We start from the raw sequence: 17,135 nt of genomic DNA, 5'->3' as shown, positions 1-17,135 counted from the left end.
TTTTCTCCCACAATCCAAAGACATACGGTTAATAAGTTGTGGGCATGCTACGTTGGCGCCAGAAGCATTGTGACATTTGCAGGCTGTACTCAGCGCAATCCTCTCTGCTTTGATTCGACACAAATGGCGCGTTTTGATGTTTCAAATCGAGCTAATCTTAAACTGTGACAAATAAAGCTAATCTTAAACTTCTCTCATGTTCCGAAGACATATTAGTTGCTAATTACCTGCAGTTAATTACCTCAGTGTTGCAGGTTAAAAACTCTTTTCCTGGAACCTCCTGCGTGCCTTCCCCACCAAGAGTGAATCTACCAGGAACTGGATCCCAGATAATTAAACTCCAGGGGCCATTGCTCTCAGGATCTCAGGAACTCGCGACCCTCTCCACTACGACAAGGTGGCAATCCTCAAAGGAGCGATTATCACTAAAATGCGTAACCTGTCTACCTAATGCTGTTGGTGAAACAGCCTGCAGTTGGTTATTCAATTTTGCCCTAGTAACAAATTTTCAGAATCAGCTATGAAACTTTAAAATGTGCTGAGGACATGGAAGGTGCTGAACAAACACAAACACTTTCATTTGTTTGTCACAGAGCAAACAAGATTTTAATACAAGCATGAAGTGTGTGCTTGACCCGTCTTCTTGCCCCTCTCACTAGCTACTTTCAGAGGAAGGTGCAAGAGTCTTGGGATCCATGTTACCAGAACCGACCAGCAAAGCTATGGACTCGTTTTAGGGGACTTTGAGGTTCGTGTTGGATATGTTGCTGGATTCTGGTTAATCTTTGTTTTGCTGATTTTAAGTGGTTTGAGGACTGGGACGCGTCAGCAAAGAAGCATCCTGAACTGGCTGGTGATGCATCACTGAACTGAACCAAACTGAGTACTACTGGACTCCTGCTTGGATGTTTAATATTCTATGTGTTGTTGCTCGCTTTTGGCCATTTGTGCAATTTGTTCTTCTTTCACGCGTTGGGTGTTCAGTGTCTCTTGAACAGGTTCCATGGTGTTTCTTTGTTTCATGGCTGCCTGTGGGAGGACAAATCTCTGTATTCTGTACTTTAATAATAAATGTACTTTGAATCTTTGAAGTAGAGGATAGATATGATCTAATTGAGTATAACTCATACAGAAACAAAATAAAAGCAGGGATAAATCCACTTTGCAGAAAAGAAGACCCAGCTGTTTTTTTCCCATCCTTGCTTATGCATGAGAGTGAAATTCAGCTCATAAAAGATTAACCAAAATGACAGGGGATTCAGAGGACGCTAATCCCCCATCCCTCTCCTCCTTAGGTAGGAGGAGAGAGATGATGCATCAGCTGTACCAGCAAGATGCTCTGGCTGCCTCTTCCACTCCCTTTCCAACACGAGCAGGAATGTCCATCTCCACTTGATATGAACAATCTTTATGTGCCTATTTTACTGAATTTGCCCGACTTGTTTTACTGCATCTTGCTCACATATATTAAAGCACTGATGTTTTTCTTTTGGGAGTGCGCAGTTTGGATACAGTGCTCAGATTATGACTGTGCCTTTTTTCCATAAAATTAAACTTCCCATTCTTCCTCTATCTTCCCGATGACTCAATCCTGACAGCTCAAAGGAATGTTGACTGATCATTAAATTTTACATATTTATGAAAAAATATCAAGAATCAATTCTCATTGACCAGAGATGTTAAATGGGTTATCAGTCTTACATCTGAACAGTTACAGTTTCCCATTTTCCATCCAGCGTTTGTCTTTGGGGGCTTGAACTGTAATATTACCCAACTTTTTTTAAACTAACTGCTGTATTTGAAACTAGATGGGAAAGCCAAATCCATAATTAATTAAAGCAGCTCATGAATTCATTTTCAAAAGCATCATAGAGGCCATGTATCCATTTTCTGTCTGTCTGTGTTGTATTTTGTGTTGAGTGTTCTTATTATGGGTTATGGTAATTAGTCACATGGGCTTTGGCATGGTAGAATTAAATGAATTTAGTCACATATTCACCCTTTGTGCCATTAGTTTAATTTAATTAGAGAGAGGGTGAGCTGGGACATTGATATTTTTTGAAAACCGCTAATCCTGTTATGTCTAATACCGCTAGTTTTACTAATATCGCCAATTTTGATCGCTTGCTGGTTTCATAATATAGGATTGAACTTACCTTTTTCAGCTTGAAACTGAGTGATTTGGAAGCGTGTCACACAGTGTTAATTCTCTCACTCAGTCTCTCAGTGGTTTTGGTTTGTTCTTTGAGTAGCTGCTACAAGCATGAATCACAAAGGTTGTAAGATATGAATACTTTGATAAGGAACATGAATATAAGGACTTATTTCATTCCAAGGATCAATATTATTCACTAATGTAGTGAAAGCCTGTTGTGAACCTGCGAATTTAAAAGGCAAACACGAGGAAATCTGCAGATGCTGGAAATGCATCAACACACACAAAATGCTGGTGGAACGCAGCAGGCCAGGCAGCATCTATAGGGAGAAGCGCTGTCGACATTTCGGGTATATTTAGTTTTTTTACCCCTCCCCTTTTTTTCTTTCTCTCTCTGCCCATCACTCTGCCTGTTCTCCATCTCCCTCTGGTGCTCCCCTCCCCCTTTCTTTCTCCCTGGGCCTCCCATCCCATGATCCTTTCCCTTCTCCAGCTCTGTATCCCTTTTGCCAATCACCTGTCTGGCTCTCAGCTTCACCCCACCCCCTCCGGTCTTCTATCATTTCGCATTTTCCCCTCCCCCTCCTACTTTCAAATCTCTTACTATCTTTCCTTTCAGTTAGTCCTGACGAAGGGTCTTGGCTGGAAACATTGACAGCGCTTCTCCCTATAGATGCTGCCTGGCCTGCTGCGTTCCACCAGCATTTTGTGTGTGTTGCATGAACCTGCGAAATTAAGTTAGGCACTTCAAGCACTAAGAAGTCTCAAGTTCATTTACAGAGCAGAATGATGGACTCATCTCTAGCTCAAGTATAATACTGTAAACAAGGAAGAAATATAAAGGAATTATGACAATGATCTCAGGTATTAATACAAAGAGTATTTGATGGCTCTGGGCCTGTGCTTGCTGGAGTTTAGAAGAATGAGGTGGGATTTCATTGAAATCTATCAAATATTGAAAGACCGAGATAGAGTGGATGTGGAGAGGATGGTTCCAATAAGACCAGAGGGTGCAGTCTCAAAATACAATGATGTACCTCTAGAGCAGAGATTTGGAGGAATTACTTGAGCCAGAGAGTATTAATCTGTGGAATTCATTGCCACAGATGGCTATGGAGGCTAAGTCATTGGGTATATTTATAGCAACTGTTGATAGGTTTTTGATTAATAATGGGGTTGGGAGGGAAAATAAATCAACCATGATCATGTAACAGAGCAGACATGATGGGCCAAATGATCTAATTCTGCCCCTATGCCATACGGTGTTATGATCTACACTTTTAAAATCAAATCACATTGAGAACCAGACATTTCCCATAATGATCCATGTTTCCTTACGACATAGGAAGCCATTCAGCCCATCAAACTCCTACTGGCTTGCAGAGAAATCCCATTTCCCCAATTAATTTTCCATGTAACCTACTCTCCATCAAGTCACCCATGATTCCACCGTTCACCCTATTGTAGGAGACAGTTGCTGCAGCTGGGAGAATATACCAATCTGCATGTCTTACGGATGTGGATGGAATCTGGAGCAATTAGGGAAAATGTGTATGGCTTCCTCTGTTGTAAGGAGAAGGTGCAATGTCAGCAGTGGAGGTCGAGTTCAAACTAGGGTCACTGGAGCAGTGAATCAGCAGCTATACTTTCTGCCCACCATTAATGTTTCTCAGATACTCTTCCTGGTTTTCTCATGCCATCCATACTTCCCATCTATTGCTTAGGAGTATTCCAATAATTAAATTAGTAATACAATTTAAAGAGTATATAAGTCAATCAAGACGTACAAACAAGCTGGATGAACTCAGCAGGTCGGGCAGCATCCGTTGAAATGAGCAGTCAACGTTTCGGGCCGAGACCCTTTGTCAATTGAGATGGCAGGATGGAGATATGTCTCTATCAAAGGAGGTGGAAGGTGCTCCTTCCCTTCACTTTGGGCAAGGTGTAGCATGTGAAGACGTGGGAGCAGATGGTGGATGGTTGCATGAGCAGCTGGTGCATATTATTTGTCCATGTTATGCAAGTACTGATGCCAAGCAGAAAACATTATTAATAATGGCTGGGGTCATTCATCTTGTAAAGACACTGCCCAGAGGAAGATCATGGCAAACCACTTTGCCAAGAACAATCAGGGTCACCATGATCACCTTCATCATACAGCAGTGCACATATTGATAATGATGTTCATTAGATTATCATGCTTTTCTAATTTTTCTATTTAGATATTTGTATGAATCCATTGCATTAGAAAGGACAATGGAGTAAACTGTTATCTTCACATTAAGTTGCTGTAAATTTCACATTCACAGATTTTATATTTATAAAATCATAGTGACATTCTAGAAATAGTAAGGAGTTTCCTTCTGAAATGCAAAGAGTATAAACACAAATATTAGCATTTATAATGATGCTTTCCAGGCTATCTGCCAGTATGTTGAACACCTGTAGCACCATTCCATTTGCTTTGTAATTCCTAAATCGAGGCTTCAAAAGACTTCAGCCACTCTGAATCTGATGTTTCCCCACTGGAGCTTTCATCCAAATATATACTCAGTGTGTGTGAAATTAGCAGCAACTCAATGCAAAGATTTCTACCATGTCAAATAACTGACAAATTAAACAACAAAACATGGTGTTATTATACTGTAACTGTGATAAAGTGGAGTCAAAATTTCAGCTACAGTTGTTCAAATCTAATAAACCTGGGTTTGATCCTGACCTTACATGAGGAATTTGCACATTCTCCCTGTTCATGGATTTCTTCAGGTGCTGTGTTTTGCTCCAAGATCCCATAGAAGTCTTGTGAGTTTGGTCCTTTAAATTATCTTTTTGAGTATGTTTGCTTTTAGGGCATATTCTGGAATTAGGTTATACAGCAAAATATTAACTTCAGCAACCAATCTTTAAACCTGAATATGGATTGTAGATTAAATTTAAAATGCAGTCTTGGACAATAGGTTCCTAGAACTGTGGACAGCAGTTAAGTGAAAAAGCAGACAATGCTGATTAACATTCATTTTGGGTGTCTGGAGTATGGATGCGAAGAATGAGGTGCAAAAATTACATGTAATTCAGAGGAAGCATTGTAGATATATTGTAAATATAGAATTGTCCTTTGATCTTTAGCATACAAAAATGTCATGTGATATTGGGTTGAACCAGCCTATTCCTCCAGTGTCTCATTTTGTTGAATAAAAGGCTACTTTTGTATCTACCAGCTGCGTTTCTCCAGTGACTTTGTTCACATCACAACAAGTGTCATTGAGGTGTACAGTGCAGAGACTGGCTCTCAAGCCCAACATTGACCTTAATGGTAGAGCAGGAGGTGTTTGAAGATGGATAGGCTGTGGACGGGTGCCCTGAGAGCTGACAAATATTCAATAGGTTGAATGGCCATATGAAAAAAAATAGAAATAAGATGGATGTTTACTTTTATGGAGGGCTTGGTTTCATTATTTAGCTTAAGCTATAAAATGGCTATATAAGGCATATGCATTTAATGCAAAGAGTGTACTGTAAATATAATTATGGGGGAATCCCTCTGGTATGCTTCCTTATTGTCCTCCTCCCTCTGTCAAGGCAGGATAGCACAGTAAAGAGACACAGCTCTTTAAATTTAAAAAAAAGCATTTCCTAATTCCAAGCCATTTCCTAATACTGTTTTTTTTTTGCCAAGTCTTGTCTTTGGCAAATATATCGTAAATATCATTGGAAAACAATGTAGGCTGAAACTACATGTCTGTCATTTGCTGGAGTTCAGCATTCAAGAGCAGCATCATAATGAGAGCTGTTTACTTAGTTTCAAATTTCTGTACATTCTAACATTGGCATTAGTGTAATCTCGCATCTAAATCAGTGCACGTTACATAGCAATTGCATATTTCACTACCTGAACTCATAAAATAGCAGCCCAGCAAATGAATCTCTGTCTACACATGGTTATATCTGTCACAATATTTAACTACAAGTAGATTAATCATATCTTTGCCATTGTCTTGAAATAATAATCATCTTAAGCATCCAATTTCTCATCTTTCATAAAGGAAAAGTTTTAGAGTAAACAAAGTCGTTATTCATAGTCTAAGGTTTTACATCTCACCCAAGTGCCACGAAGGAGTGGAAAAAGATTGTAATTGTTCAAATAGAAAGATTTAAACAAATCTAGAAATGCAAACATCAGGGTCAGGTTTAATATCACTGGCATGTGTCGTGAAATTTGTTGTTTTGCAGCAGCAGTACAATGCCATACATAATAATAATAATAAAACAACTACAAATTGGAATAAGAAATACAGTGAATTCCAGTTAATTGGGACACATCAGGACAGGTACATTTTGGCCTAAATAAGTGGCTGCTTCGATTAGCCGAAGTTTCATTGAAATAGGTAAAAGGATATCAAAAAGACAAACTACTGGTTAACTGAGTAACAATTGATGTATTTAAATGAAATACAGAACAAATTAGAACTACCAATACCTCTACAGTACCATAAAACTGTATTAATTCATAATAATTATTGATGATGAAATTCATCTGCTGTTCTTTTGAATGACTGTAAATGAACAAAATCATTGCAGACACCTAGTGCAGATAATGGACTGCCTTCATATAATCTTTAGATAATTCATCCTCCAAATCTCCATTTTCACTATAACACTAAAGATGATTGTTAATACCTTTGCAATTCATATAACTTGTTAAAGTAGTGAAATTGTTTTGTTTTCACTTCTGGGCAGAACAGTTCTGAATTGTCTTACTGCTTATTTCACTCCAATTGTCAGTGACAAAAATCGCTACTTTTTGAACACAAACACACACAAATGATGCTATTAGCATGGTGTGGTGGCTCAAGGCCACACAAGTACACACGACTGACGCTAGTCGGAACCTGTCTCCTGCCCCAGTTAAGTGGCATAGCATCTCAAATAAATGAAGGGAATCTGGCTGATTACTTGATTTAGTTTTTGTTCTTTAAAAGTTGTTCCAAACAAACTCCTATCCCATTTAACCGATGGTCCAATTAACCAGAATCCACTGTACATTAAAAAATAAATGATGTAATTCATGCTAAAAAAGAGCAGAAAAAGAATAAAAATACTGAGGTGGTGTTCATGGGTTCATTGTCCATTCTGAAATCTGATAGCTGAGAGGAAGAAGCTGCCATTAGAACATAGAGTTTGTGTTTTCAGGCTCCTGTACCTCCTCCTTGATGGTAGCAATGAGAAGAGGGCATGTCCTGGGTGATGTGAGTCCTTAATAATGGATACCATTTTTTTGAAGCATTACCTTTTGAAGATGTTGATGCTGGGAAGGCTAGTGTCCATGATGGATCTGGCTGAGTTCATAACTTCCAGCAGCTCTTTGCAGTCATCTGCTGTGGCCCCTCCATACCAAACAATGATGCAACCAGTTAGAATGCTCTCCATGATACGTCTGTAGAAACTTGTGAGAGACTTTTGTGACATACCAAGACCCGTCAAACTCCTAATGAAATATACAGTTGCTGTCCTGCCTTCTTTGTAATTGTATCAATAAGTTGGGCTCAGGATAGACCTACAGAGATGTTGACAGCCAGCTCACACTTTCCACTGTTGATCCTTCGATGAAGATTGGTGTGTGGTCCTACAACTTCCCCTTCCTGAAGTCCACAATCTATTCCTTGGTCTTACTGATGCTGAGTGCAAGGTTGCTGTTGCGATACCTCTCAGCCAGCTGATCTACCTCACTCCTGAAAGCTTCCTCGCACCATCTGATATTCTGCCAACAATAGCTGGGTCATCGGCAAATTTATAGATCACATTCGAGCTGTAGAGGGAGTAGAGAATGCATCCTTGAGGTGCATCAGTCTTGATTGTCAGTGAGGAGGAAATGTCACTGATTTCGAGACCGTGTACACAAACTGCTCAACATCATCTCTCAGTGAAAGTGGCTCAACTGAGCTTTTCTGCCCCTTCTTCTCAGTGCTTCGCAGAGGCCCTTCCTTTGTGCCTTGAGGGTAGCCTGAATTTGGAAACTTCCTGATATTTACATTACCTAGGAAGCTTAACTGCATTTATTTCAAGTAGTTTGCCTATTGAGTAGAGTTACCTGTGGGTGGAAAATCAATAGAATCATGGAGTCATAGAGTTAGAGAGCATAGGAACCCTTCAGCCCATCTAGTCTGTGCTGAACCATTATGCTGTCTAGTTGATCAACCTGCAGTTGGACCATAAGCCTCCATACCCCTCACGTCCATATAATTATCCAAACTTCTCTTAAGTGTTGAAATTGAACCCACATCCACCACTTCAGCTTGCCGCTCATTCCACACTCTCCCCCCCCGTGAAGAAGTTCCCTTTAAACATTTCACCTTTCACCATTAACATTATTGCTTTGTTTAATACTAAAATCAATAATCTAACAAACATTGTTGCAACTTTGGCTCTTCATTTGATTAATATTTTGTGTTGCAACAGCTACAAGACTGTGGACTGTCTGCCTTTGTGGAAGACTGAGAAGGGACTTGCAGCAAGTGTGTATTAATACACACAAGAAATTCTTCAGATGCTGGAAATCCAAAGCAAAAGGCACAAAATACTGCAGGAAATCAACAGGTTAGGCAGCATCCATGGAAGTGAATAAACAGTCGACATTTCAGGCCGAAACCCTAAAGAAGGGTTTTGGCCCTAAACGTTGACTGCTTGTTCATTTCCATAGATGCTGCCTGACCTGTTGAGTTCCTCCAGTGTGTTGTGTGTTTCGCTATCTATTAATACACTGTGTAATGGCAATATCTTCAGTCAGGTAGAACTATGTAAAATAAAGTGGGATGTTCTGTTTTACATTTGCTGTAAAATTTAAACCGTTATTTATAATTGTACAGAAAGTAGCAAAATATAATAGGCAGAAGAATCAAATTTGAGTTTAAATTGGGAGTTAATTACAATTTTCAAATCTGTTCAAAGTTCAAAGTAAATTTATTGTCAGAGTACATATATGTCACTGTATACAACTTGGAGATTCATTTTCTTATGGGCATACTCAATTAATCCATAGAATAATAACCATAACAGAATCAATGCACCAAGAATGGCAAGAATGTGCAAAAGACAACAAACTGTGTAAATGCAAAAAGAAAGAAACAATAATAATAATCATAAATAAATAAACAACAACTATCGAGAACATGAGTACTTGAATGTGAGTCCATTGGTTGTGGAAACAGTTCAATGATGGGGCGTGAACTTTATCCTTTGATGGGGCAAGTTATCCTTTTTGGTTCAAGAGCCTGATGGTTGGGTGGTAATAATTGTTCCTGAACATGGTGGTGTGAGTCTAATGGCGTAGTAAAAAGAGAGAATGACCTGGGTAGTGGGGTTCCATGGTGATGAATGCTACTTTCCTCCAACAATGGTGGGGAGGCTTTAACCATGATGGACTGGGCTGTAACCACTGCCTTTTGTATGATTTTCTGTTCAATAGATGTTTCCATACCAGGCTGTAATGTAGCCAGTCACTATACTCTCCACTACACAATTACAGAAGTTTCTCAAGTTTTAGATGCCATGTTGAATCTTCATGAACTCCTAAGGAAGCTATTCTTTCTTTGTAATTGTAATCACGTGCTGGGCTTAGGGCAGGTCCTCTGAAATAACAACACCAAGGAGTTTAAAAGTTGCTAACCCTTACCACCTCTGATTCTCAGATGAGGAATGGCTCACAGATCTTTGGTTTCTATCATGGCGTTGAACATTAAACTTCTCTCAATGGATTGGAAACTATAGAAAAGGTGTAGAGAAGATTTACAACATAGCATAGCATTGGAGACGGATAGGAACAGACAAGTCAGGGAAACGTTTAATTGGAGTAAGGGGAAATATGAGGCTATCAGGCAGGAACTTGAAAGCATAAATTGGGAACAGATGTTCTCAGGGAAACGTGCGGAAGAAATGTGGCAAATGTTCAGGGGATGTTTGTGTGGGGTTCTGCATAGATACATTCTAATGAGACAGGGAAAGGATGGTAGGGTACAGGAACCGTGGTGTACAAAGGCTGTTGTAAATCTAGTCAAGAAGAAAAGAGGAGCTTATGAAATGTTCAAAAAACTAGGTAATGATAGAGATCTAGAAGATTATAAGGCTAGCTGGAAGGAGCTTAGGAATGAAATTAGGAGAGCTGGAAGGGGTCATGAGAAGGCCTTGCCAGACAAGATTAAGGAAAACCCCAAGGCATTCTACAAGTAGGTGAAGAGCAAGAGGATAAGACATGAGAGAATAGGACCAATTAAATGTGGCAGTGGACAAGTGTATATGGAGCCGGAGGAGATGGCAGAGGTACTTAATGAATACTTTGCTTCAGTATTCACTACAGAAAAGGATCTAGGCGCTTGTAGAGACGACTTGCAGCGGACTGAAAAGCTTGAGCATGTAGATATTAAGGAAGAGGATGTGCTGGAGCTTTTGGAAAACATCAAGTTGGATAAGTCTCCGTGACCGGATGAGATGTACCCCAGGCTACTGTGGGAAGCAATGGAGGAGATTGCTGACCCTCTGGGAATGATCTTTGCATCATCAATGAGGACAGGAGAAGTTCCAGAGGATTGGAGGGTTGCGGATGTTGTCCCTTGTTAAAGAAGGGGAGTAGGGATAGCCCAGGAAATTATAGACCAGTGAGTCTTACATCAGTGATTGGTAAGTTAAAGAAGAAGATCCTGAGAGGCAGGATTTATGAACATTTGGAGAGGCATAATATGATTGGGAATAGTTAGCATGGCTTTGTCAAAGGCAGGTCGTGCCTTACGAGCCTGATTGGATTTTTTGAGGATGTGACCAAACACATTGAGGAAGGTAGAGCTGTAGATGTAGTGTATATGGATTTCAGCAAGGCATTTGAGAAAGTACCCCATGCACAGCTTATTGAGAAAGTAAGGAGGCATGAGATTCAAGGGGACATTGCTTTGCGGATCCAGAATTGGCTTGCCCACAGAAGGCCAAGAGTGGTTGTAGACGGGTCATATTCTGCATGGAGGTCGGTGACCAGTGGTGTGCCTCAGGGATCTGTTCTGGGACCCTTACTCTTTGTGATTTTTATAAATGACCCGGATGAGGAGGTGAAAGGATGGGTTAGTAAGTTTGCTGATGACACAAAGGTTGGGGGTATTGTGGACAGTGTGGAGGGCTGTCAGAGGTTACAGTGGGACATAGGATGCAAAACTGGGCTCAGAAGTGGCAGGTGGAGTTCAACTCAGATAAGTGTGAGGTGGTTCATTTTTGTAGGTCAAATATGATGGCAGAACATAGCATTAATGGTCAGACTTTTGACAGTGTGGAGGATCAGAGGGATCTTAGGGTCCAAGTCCATAGGACACTCAAAACTGATGTGCAGGTTGACTCTATGGTTAAGAAGACATACGGTGCATTGGCCTTCATCAATCATGGGATTGAGTTTAAGAGATGAGAGGTAATGTTGCAGCTATATAGGACCCTGGTCAGACCCCACTTGGAGTACTGTGCTCAATTCTGGTCGCCTCACTACAGGAAGGATGTGTAAACCATAGGAAGGGTGCAAAGGAGATTCACAAGGATGTTGCCTGGATTGGGGACCATGCCTTATGAGAATAGGTTGAGTGAACTCGGCCTTTTCTCCTCAGAGTGACAGAGAATGAGAAGTGACCTGATAGATGTGTACAAGATAATGTGAGATATTGATCATGAGGATAGCCAGAGGCTTTTTCCCAGGACTGAAATGGCTAGCATGAGAGGGCATATTTTTAAGGTGCTTGGAAGTAGGTACAGAGAAAATGTCAGGGGTAAGTTTTTTTACACAGAGAGTGGTGAGTGCATGGAATGGGTTGCCAGCAATGGTGTTTGAGGCAGAAACGATAGGGTCTTTTAAGAGACTTTTGGATAGGTACATGGAGCTTAGAAAAATAGAGAGCTATGGGTAACCCTAGGTAATTTCTAAAGTAAGTACATGTTTGGGAAAGCAACAGTTGGTGAAGTTTGGTGAATATTTGCATACTAATGGCTCTTGAAGAATTAATCACTGGTTTATAATCTGAATGGCTACAGAATAGCTATGAAGAATCTGAATGTGGAATCTATCTTTAACTATTCAAATTATAAACTGATACTTTATAATCAAAATAGCTACAGATAGGTTCTTCATTCAGATGAGGAATCTATTTTTAGACATTCCAATTATAAAGGATTGCTAATTTATTTATTACCGAGGATTGACTCTCCTGTGAGACAACAAAAAGTTAATGACAAATCATGGTTTGTTTAATTGCATTTAAGGAGACAACGGTTCTTAAGTGCAGGAGTGCGTCAATTTTGGAGGTTGAAATTGATGAGGACAAGGGTCTGAAGTGAGGTGGTTGGTCAGGAATGGCTGAGAGAGCTGTATTGCAGATGTATGTGATCAAAGGCACACACTGTATATGTTTGGAACTTTATACCAATCCAAAAACTTGATACTAACATCTAAAGTCCCTACCTTCCTCTTTAATTTTGCAAAGAAAAGTCATTTTAAAAAGGTAGAAAGTACCTAACTTTGTTACTTACCTGTCAGCTACCTCCATATACAACGGGTGAGTCCTGAACAGTGATGTCAGTCATAGGCCTCCCTCAGTGTCGGTGTGAGGGTGTGTGAGAGCATGGCCTTCCTTTCCCTTTTACACCTCTGCTGCCAGTATCTGGTCCCTTACACATCACTCCAGCATATGCTCTGTCTTTCTGCATCCTTTCTGGAATTAAACAGAGATGAGATACTGGAGACCAAAATCAAAGCCAAGAAGCATTAGGGATGTGCGTGACAGATCGTTGTTCTAAAGGCTCAATCCAAAAAGGTGCTTCTGGGGAAAAAAAACAGTGAACTAAACACCAGTTCCTTATTTTTAAAAAAAAGCCCTTCTTGTATTTCATGTAAATTTGTGTAATAGAAATAACTCATTTGAGCAAAATCAATTTTTAGTTTAAAAATATTATTAATAATGGGATAGCACAGTTTTTATTGCCATTAACAAAGGGCCTTGATGATATGATAAATGATATTACAGAGCCAAATATATTTTAAGGTTAGATTTATGTCTGGATGTGATAGCTTCAGAGAATTAATGGGTAGTGCACATTCCTCAAAATTAGACCAATACTGAAATTATGAAGCTGAAGTTCTTTGATTTATATATAAAACTAATAATGAGTGATGATGAATAATTATTCCCTCGTAATTGATTCTAAAATTGTAAAATTTCATATGCAAAGTTAATTGTGAAAAGGAATTTTCACTTTCACAATGCTTCATTTTAAAAAAAAAATGAATGCATGTCAATTTCCAGAAAGAATGAAATTCTAACTTATTTGCATTTCAAAAACATATAAAATGATTTGCAGTGTAAGAAATTGTCCATATTATTTTGCTCTTTTTGTTTTGTTTTCAAAGGTAGCCCAAAATGCCTTAATCAGTTTAAAAAAAGCTTAAGACACACAGGTGGAGAATTTTACAACAAAGGTGTGTGGCCAGTACTCACTGTGTTAGCATGACTGGTCTTGTAAGCTAAAAATACTTGAACTGTCAAAGTATGAATTCTTGAAGAAGGAGTCAAGGTGTGTTCTTGTTGAAAAAGCATGTATCAAGTGGTAGCACAATACAATAGTTAAAATATTCAATAGTTAAAATATGTAATATGCTTTCATTACTGATTATGCTAGTTGGGATTTCAGATCTTTTTGTTGACTCACAGGAGAATCAATCTTCAGGTTTTTTTGGATTGAGCAAAGTCTGAAATGTACTTTTTTCTACTTAATTTTCATTTATTCTTTAAAAAACAGATAATTCTATAGATTGTAAATAAATAAAATTATCTTAGAAGAAGGCTTTTTTAGTAGATATCCATTTAAAGTGTTAGTCTTATGCAATTTATAACCATGTATAGTAGAAATTTGAAATTCTTTGATGTATTTTAATGAATGCATCATGTCCAAGGCAATGTAGGGCTATCTTGTGCAGCACCAATGCATTAACAGCAAAAATCATTGTACTAACTTAAAACATCTTATTTTCAGCTTGTATTCTCCCTCTAAGTCTGTAAATTGGTTCAAACTCAAGGATTTGAGTCTTCATTTAAGTTTGGAATTTAGTGAGGAGGTGCTTCATGATTTGAGAGAGTGAACCAGATATTTGCTGCTAATGTTCTTGTTGGGAGTTTATTGCTGTGCAATGTTCGGAAGACACATCTACATCAGGAGTTCCCAAAATGTTCACCATGAAAACCTATATTTAAAATGGAGCGTTTGTCTGTGGGCTGAAGTCGACACTAGCATTTTATATGTGATTTGGCAGGACACAGAAGCCACTGGATATGGACAGTAACATCATCTGAGATACAATGCTTACTTTAAATATCTTGTGCTAACTTCTGCCTGAGAGAAGACTGAAGCAAGTCTTGACTTCTGTTTATGAACAGGCTTCACTCAACTAGAGCAGTTGTCAGTATGTCTGCAATATCAATATTTCACAGATAGATGCCTTATTTCCTATCATTATAGTTATTTTAGCAACTTTCAGGAAAGCCAGGTGAAGATATGCCATTGGTGGTGGGCTGCATAGCTGCCAAGCAAGCAAGAGAGGATGCAAGTGTTACTATTGGAAACAACGGCCTTTATTGTTGGACACTGATGCCAGGACCCACAGAAATGGGTGCTAAAGGAGTTTCTGGAGGGAGGTAGCAGACGTCTTCAATGGAACTTGAAAATGCAGGCTTTGATTATTAAGGCAGTTATACGCATTCTCCAGCTTCATTCACCACTATGTGAATTAATTTAATTGGGTTTTATTAGACTATGATGAGCGCACAAACACCAGCCAAATATTTCAATGCAGAGTGACAGATACAATTAAAAGCCCATAAAATTAATCCCAAAATTTAATTACCTTTCTTTCTTCAGCTTCTGCCATAATGCATTCTTTCATCAGGCACATCTTACTGTTTCCAATATTTGTTACCCCTTGTTTATAAGCACATTAAGGTTAATATTTCATTTTTTTATTTGTCAGGTTGTCCTTTATGTCGTTTACTTTCTTACTTTTATCATTGGCTACACTCAGTATCATTAGCTCGGTATCATCAGCAAATTTGTATTTGTCTCCAGCCAGGGCATTATGAGTAATGTCAATAAGATGAGTTTAGATAGGGTAGCTGGGGGGATGCTGTTCCCATTAGGGTTAAGGATCATGGAACTTGTAAGATTTTGGGAAAAAGGAGGATGTATGTGGAAAATCTTTTTATACTCAGAGTCCAGTTGTTAACTCACAACTATACGAGTTGTGCAAACAGTATCAGCCTGATCTTGGAGAGTGATTTGGATAGGCACTTGAGAGAGAGTAATTTGCTGGGTTAGATGGAAGGAGAGGAGGAATGTGACTCACGGGGTAGAATATCAGGAACTTGTATAGATTCAATGATCTCAATGGTGTCTTTCTATGCTCTGACAATTCGATGTTCCTTTGACTTGAAGAACATCTGTAACAAATATAAAATATAAAAGAAAAAATACGATTATATTGAACAAGATGAAATTTAGGATGTCTCCTTATCTTTTTTATTCCAGTCATGCTGAAGGATTTTGGCCCAAAACATCGACTGTACTTTTTTCCACAGATGCTGCCTGGCCTTCTGAGTTTCTCCAGCATTTTGTGTCTGTCGCTCGGATTTCCAGCATCTGCAGACTCTCTCTTGTTTGTTAGGGATGCACTTGCTGGATTATTTTGTGTCATGTGATCAAATCACTCACACTTTCAAGTATAGTTCAAGTGCAATTTCAGAGCTTCTTTGAATGGTATTATGCATATTTTGATGAATTATGTTAACTTCTGAAGCTCCTGTGTAGCAAATAATCTGTCAAATGTTTATCAGAAAGGATGGTCTAGAATTATGAATTTGGTTTTATGTAACTTGGAAGCAGACTACATTAGAAAACCATTGTCCTCCAAGTACCTGTAATTAACTTTATGTTCAGCATTCTTCACATTGTTTTCAGTCTTCAGGCACTTCCTTCAGCATCATTGTAAAATAATACTGAACAACTATGTCTCGGGTATAAGCAGTAAAAAGGGAAATGCTACTAATGCCTTGGATAACCTACGATATACTACATCCGAGCTCTGGCTCAGTAGTGGCAGCGTTGCCAATAACTCAGATCATCATGGTCTCACAGTCCACGCTAGAGAATTGTGCATGCGATTCAAACCAATCCTGTGGCGCAGCACAAAGGGGGGCTCCGCTTTTCAGAGGGCCTTGACCAGAGATCGGAATGGAAATGCAAAATCAATCACAAAGTGTGCTTGGCTGTATGTGAAATTCAATTGCTGGCTTCAGTGAGCACATTGTGCCAATGCGTGTCGGCCACTGAGCACACTGCAGCAACGTCAGTCAGGCAATAATGCACACATAATGTCGTCGTTTCAAAACCGAAGCATGTGCACATACTGAAGAGACCGTGTTGGCCTGAGTTAGAAAAGACAAACTTTAACGAGAGGATGAAAGCCAGCTCAAGCAGGAGTTAAAGAAATAGTCCTTAAATTGCAACTGAGGATAAACCAAATGTTGAAACTTCCATGTAAGTGTTGTGTAGTTGAAACTGGATGTCTTAATGCCTGTCAGGAAATTTGGTTACTGATTTCTCAGAGGAATATTGATATGTGTTATTTTTTTCTTCATAAAATTCCCCCCAGATAACATTATCAGTAGCATAAGTATACCTAACTGCAGGCAAATTAGACCAGCTCAAAAAGGCACCTCGCTCAGCAGGGACAAGTTGGGCTGAAGGGCCTATTTCTCTGCTGTACTGCTCTACAATTCTAATTCAGCTCCAACCTAATTTTCAACTTCACTGAAAACTGCTCTTATTTATTATAGAACAAGCAACATTCATTAAACTGCTCCCTAAAAACATGCACACATAATGTCGTCATTTCAAAACCGAAGCAGGTGCACATACT

At 39.1% G+C, this 17,135-nt stretch overlaps 1 long non-coding RNA gene across 1 annotated transcript; it reads right to left on the bottom strand.

Annotated features, from left to right (window-relative positions):
• Window positions 1-6,347: 6,347 nt before the first annotated feature.
• On the bottom strand, window positions 6,348-15,659 carry LOC132378110 (uncharacterized). The gene is made up of 3 exons (XR_009506888.1): window positions 15,564-15,659; window positions 12,701-12,882; window positions 6,348-8,243 (listed from the first exon to the last, which is right to left on the bottom strand). It is a non-coding gene; the product is annotated as an uncharacterized LOC132378110 (long non-coding RNA).
• Between the last annotated feature and the right edge of the window lie 1,476 nt (window positions 15,660-17,135).

The sequence above is a fragment of the Hypanus sabinus genome, chromosome 19 (assembly GCF_030144855.1).
Source record: "Hypanus sabinus isolate sHypSab1 chromosome 19, sHypSab1.hap1, whole genome shotgun sequence".
In the NCBI taxonomy this organism is placed as follows: Eukaryota; Metazoa; Chordata; class Chondrichthyes; order Myliobatiformes; family Dasyatidae; genus Hypanus; species Hypanus sabinus.
The sequence above is the reverse complement of the archived record's forward strand: the minus strand, read 5'-3'. Positions and strand labels throughout refer to the sequence as shown.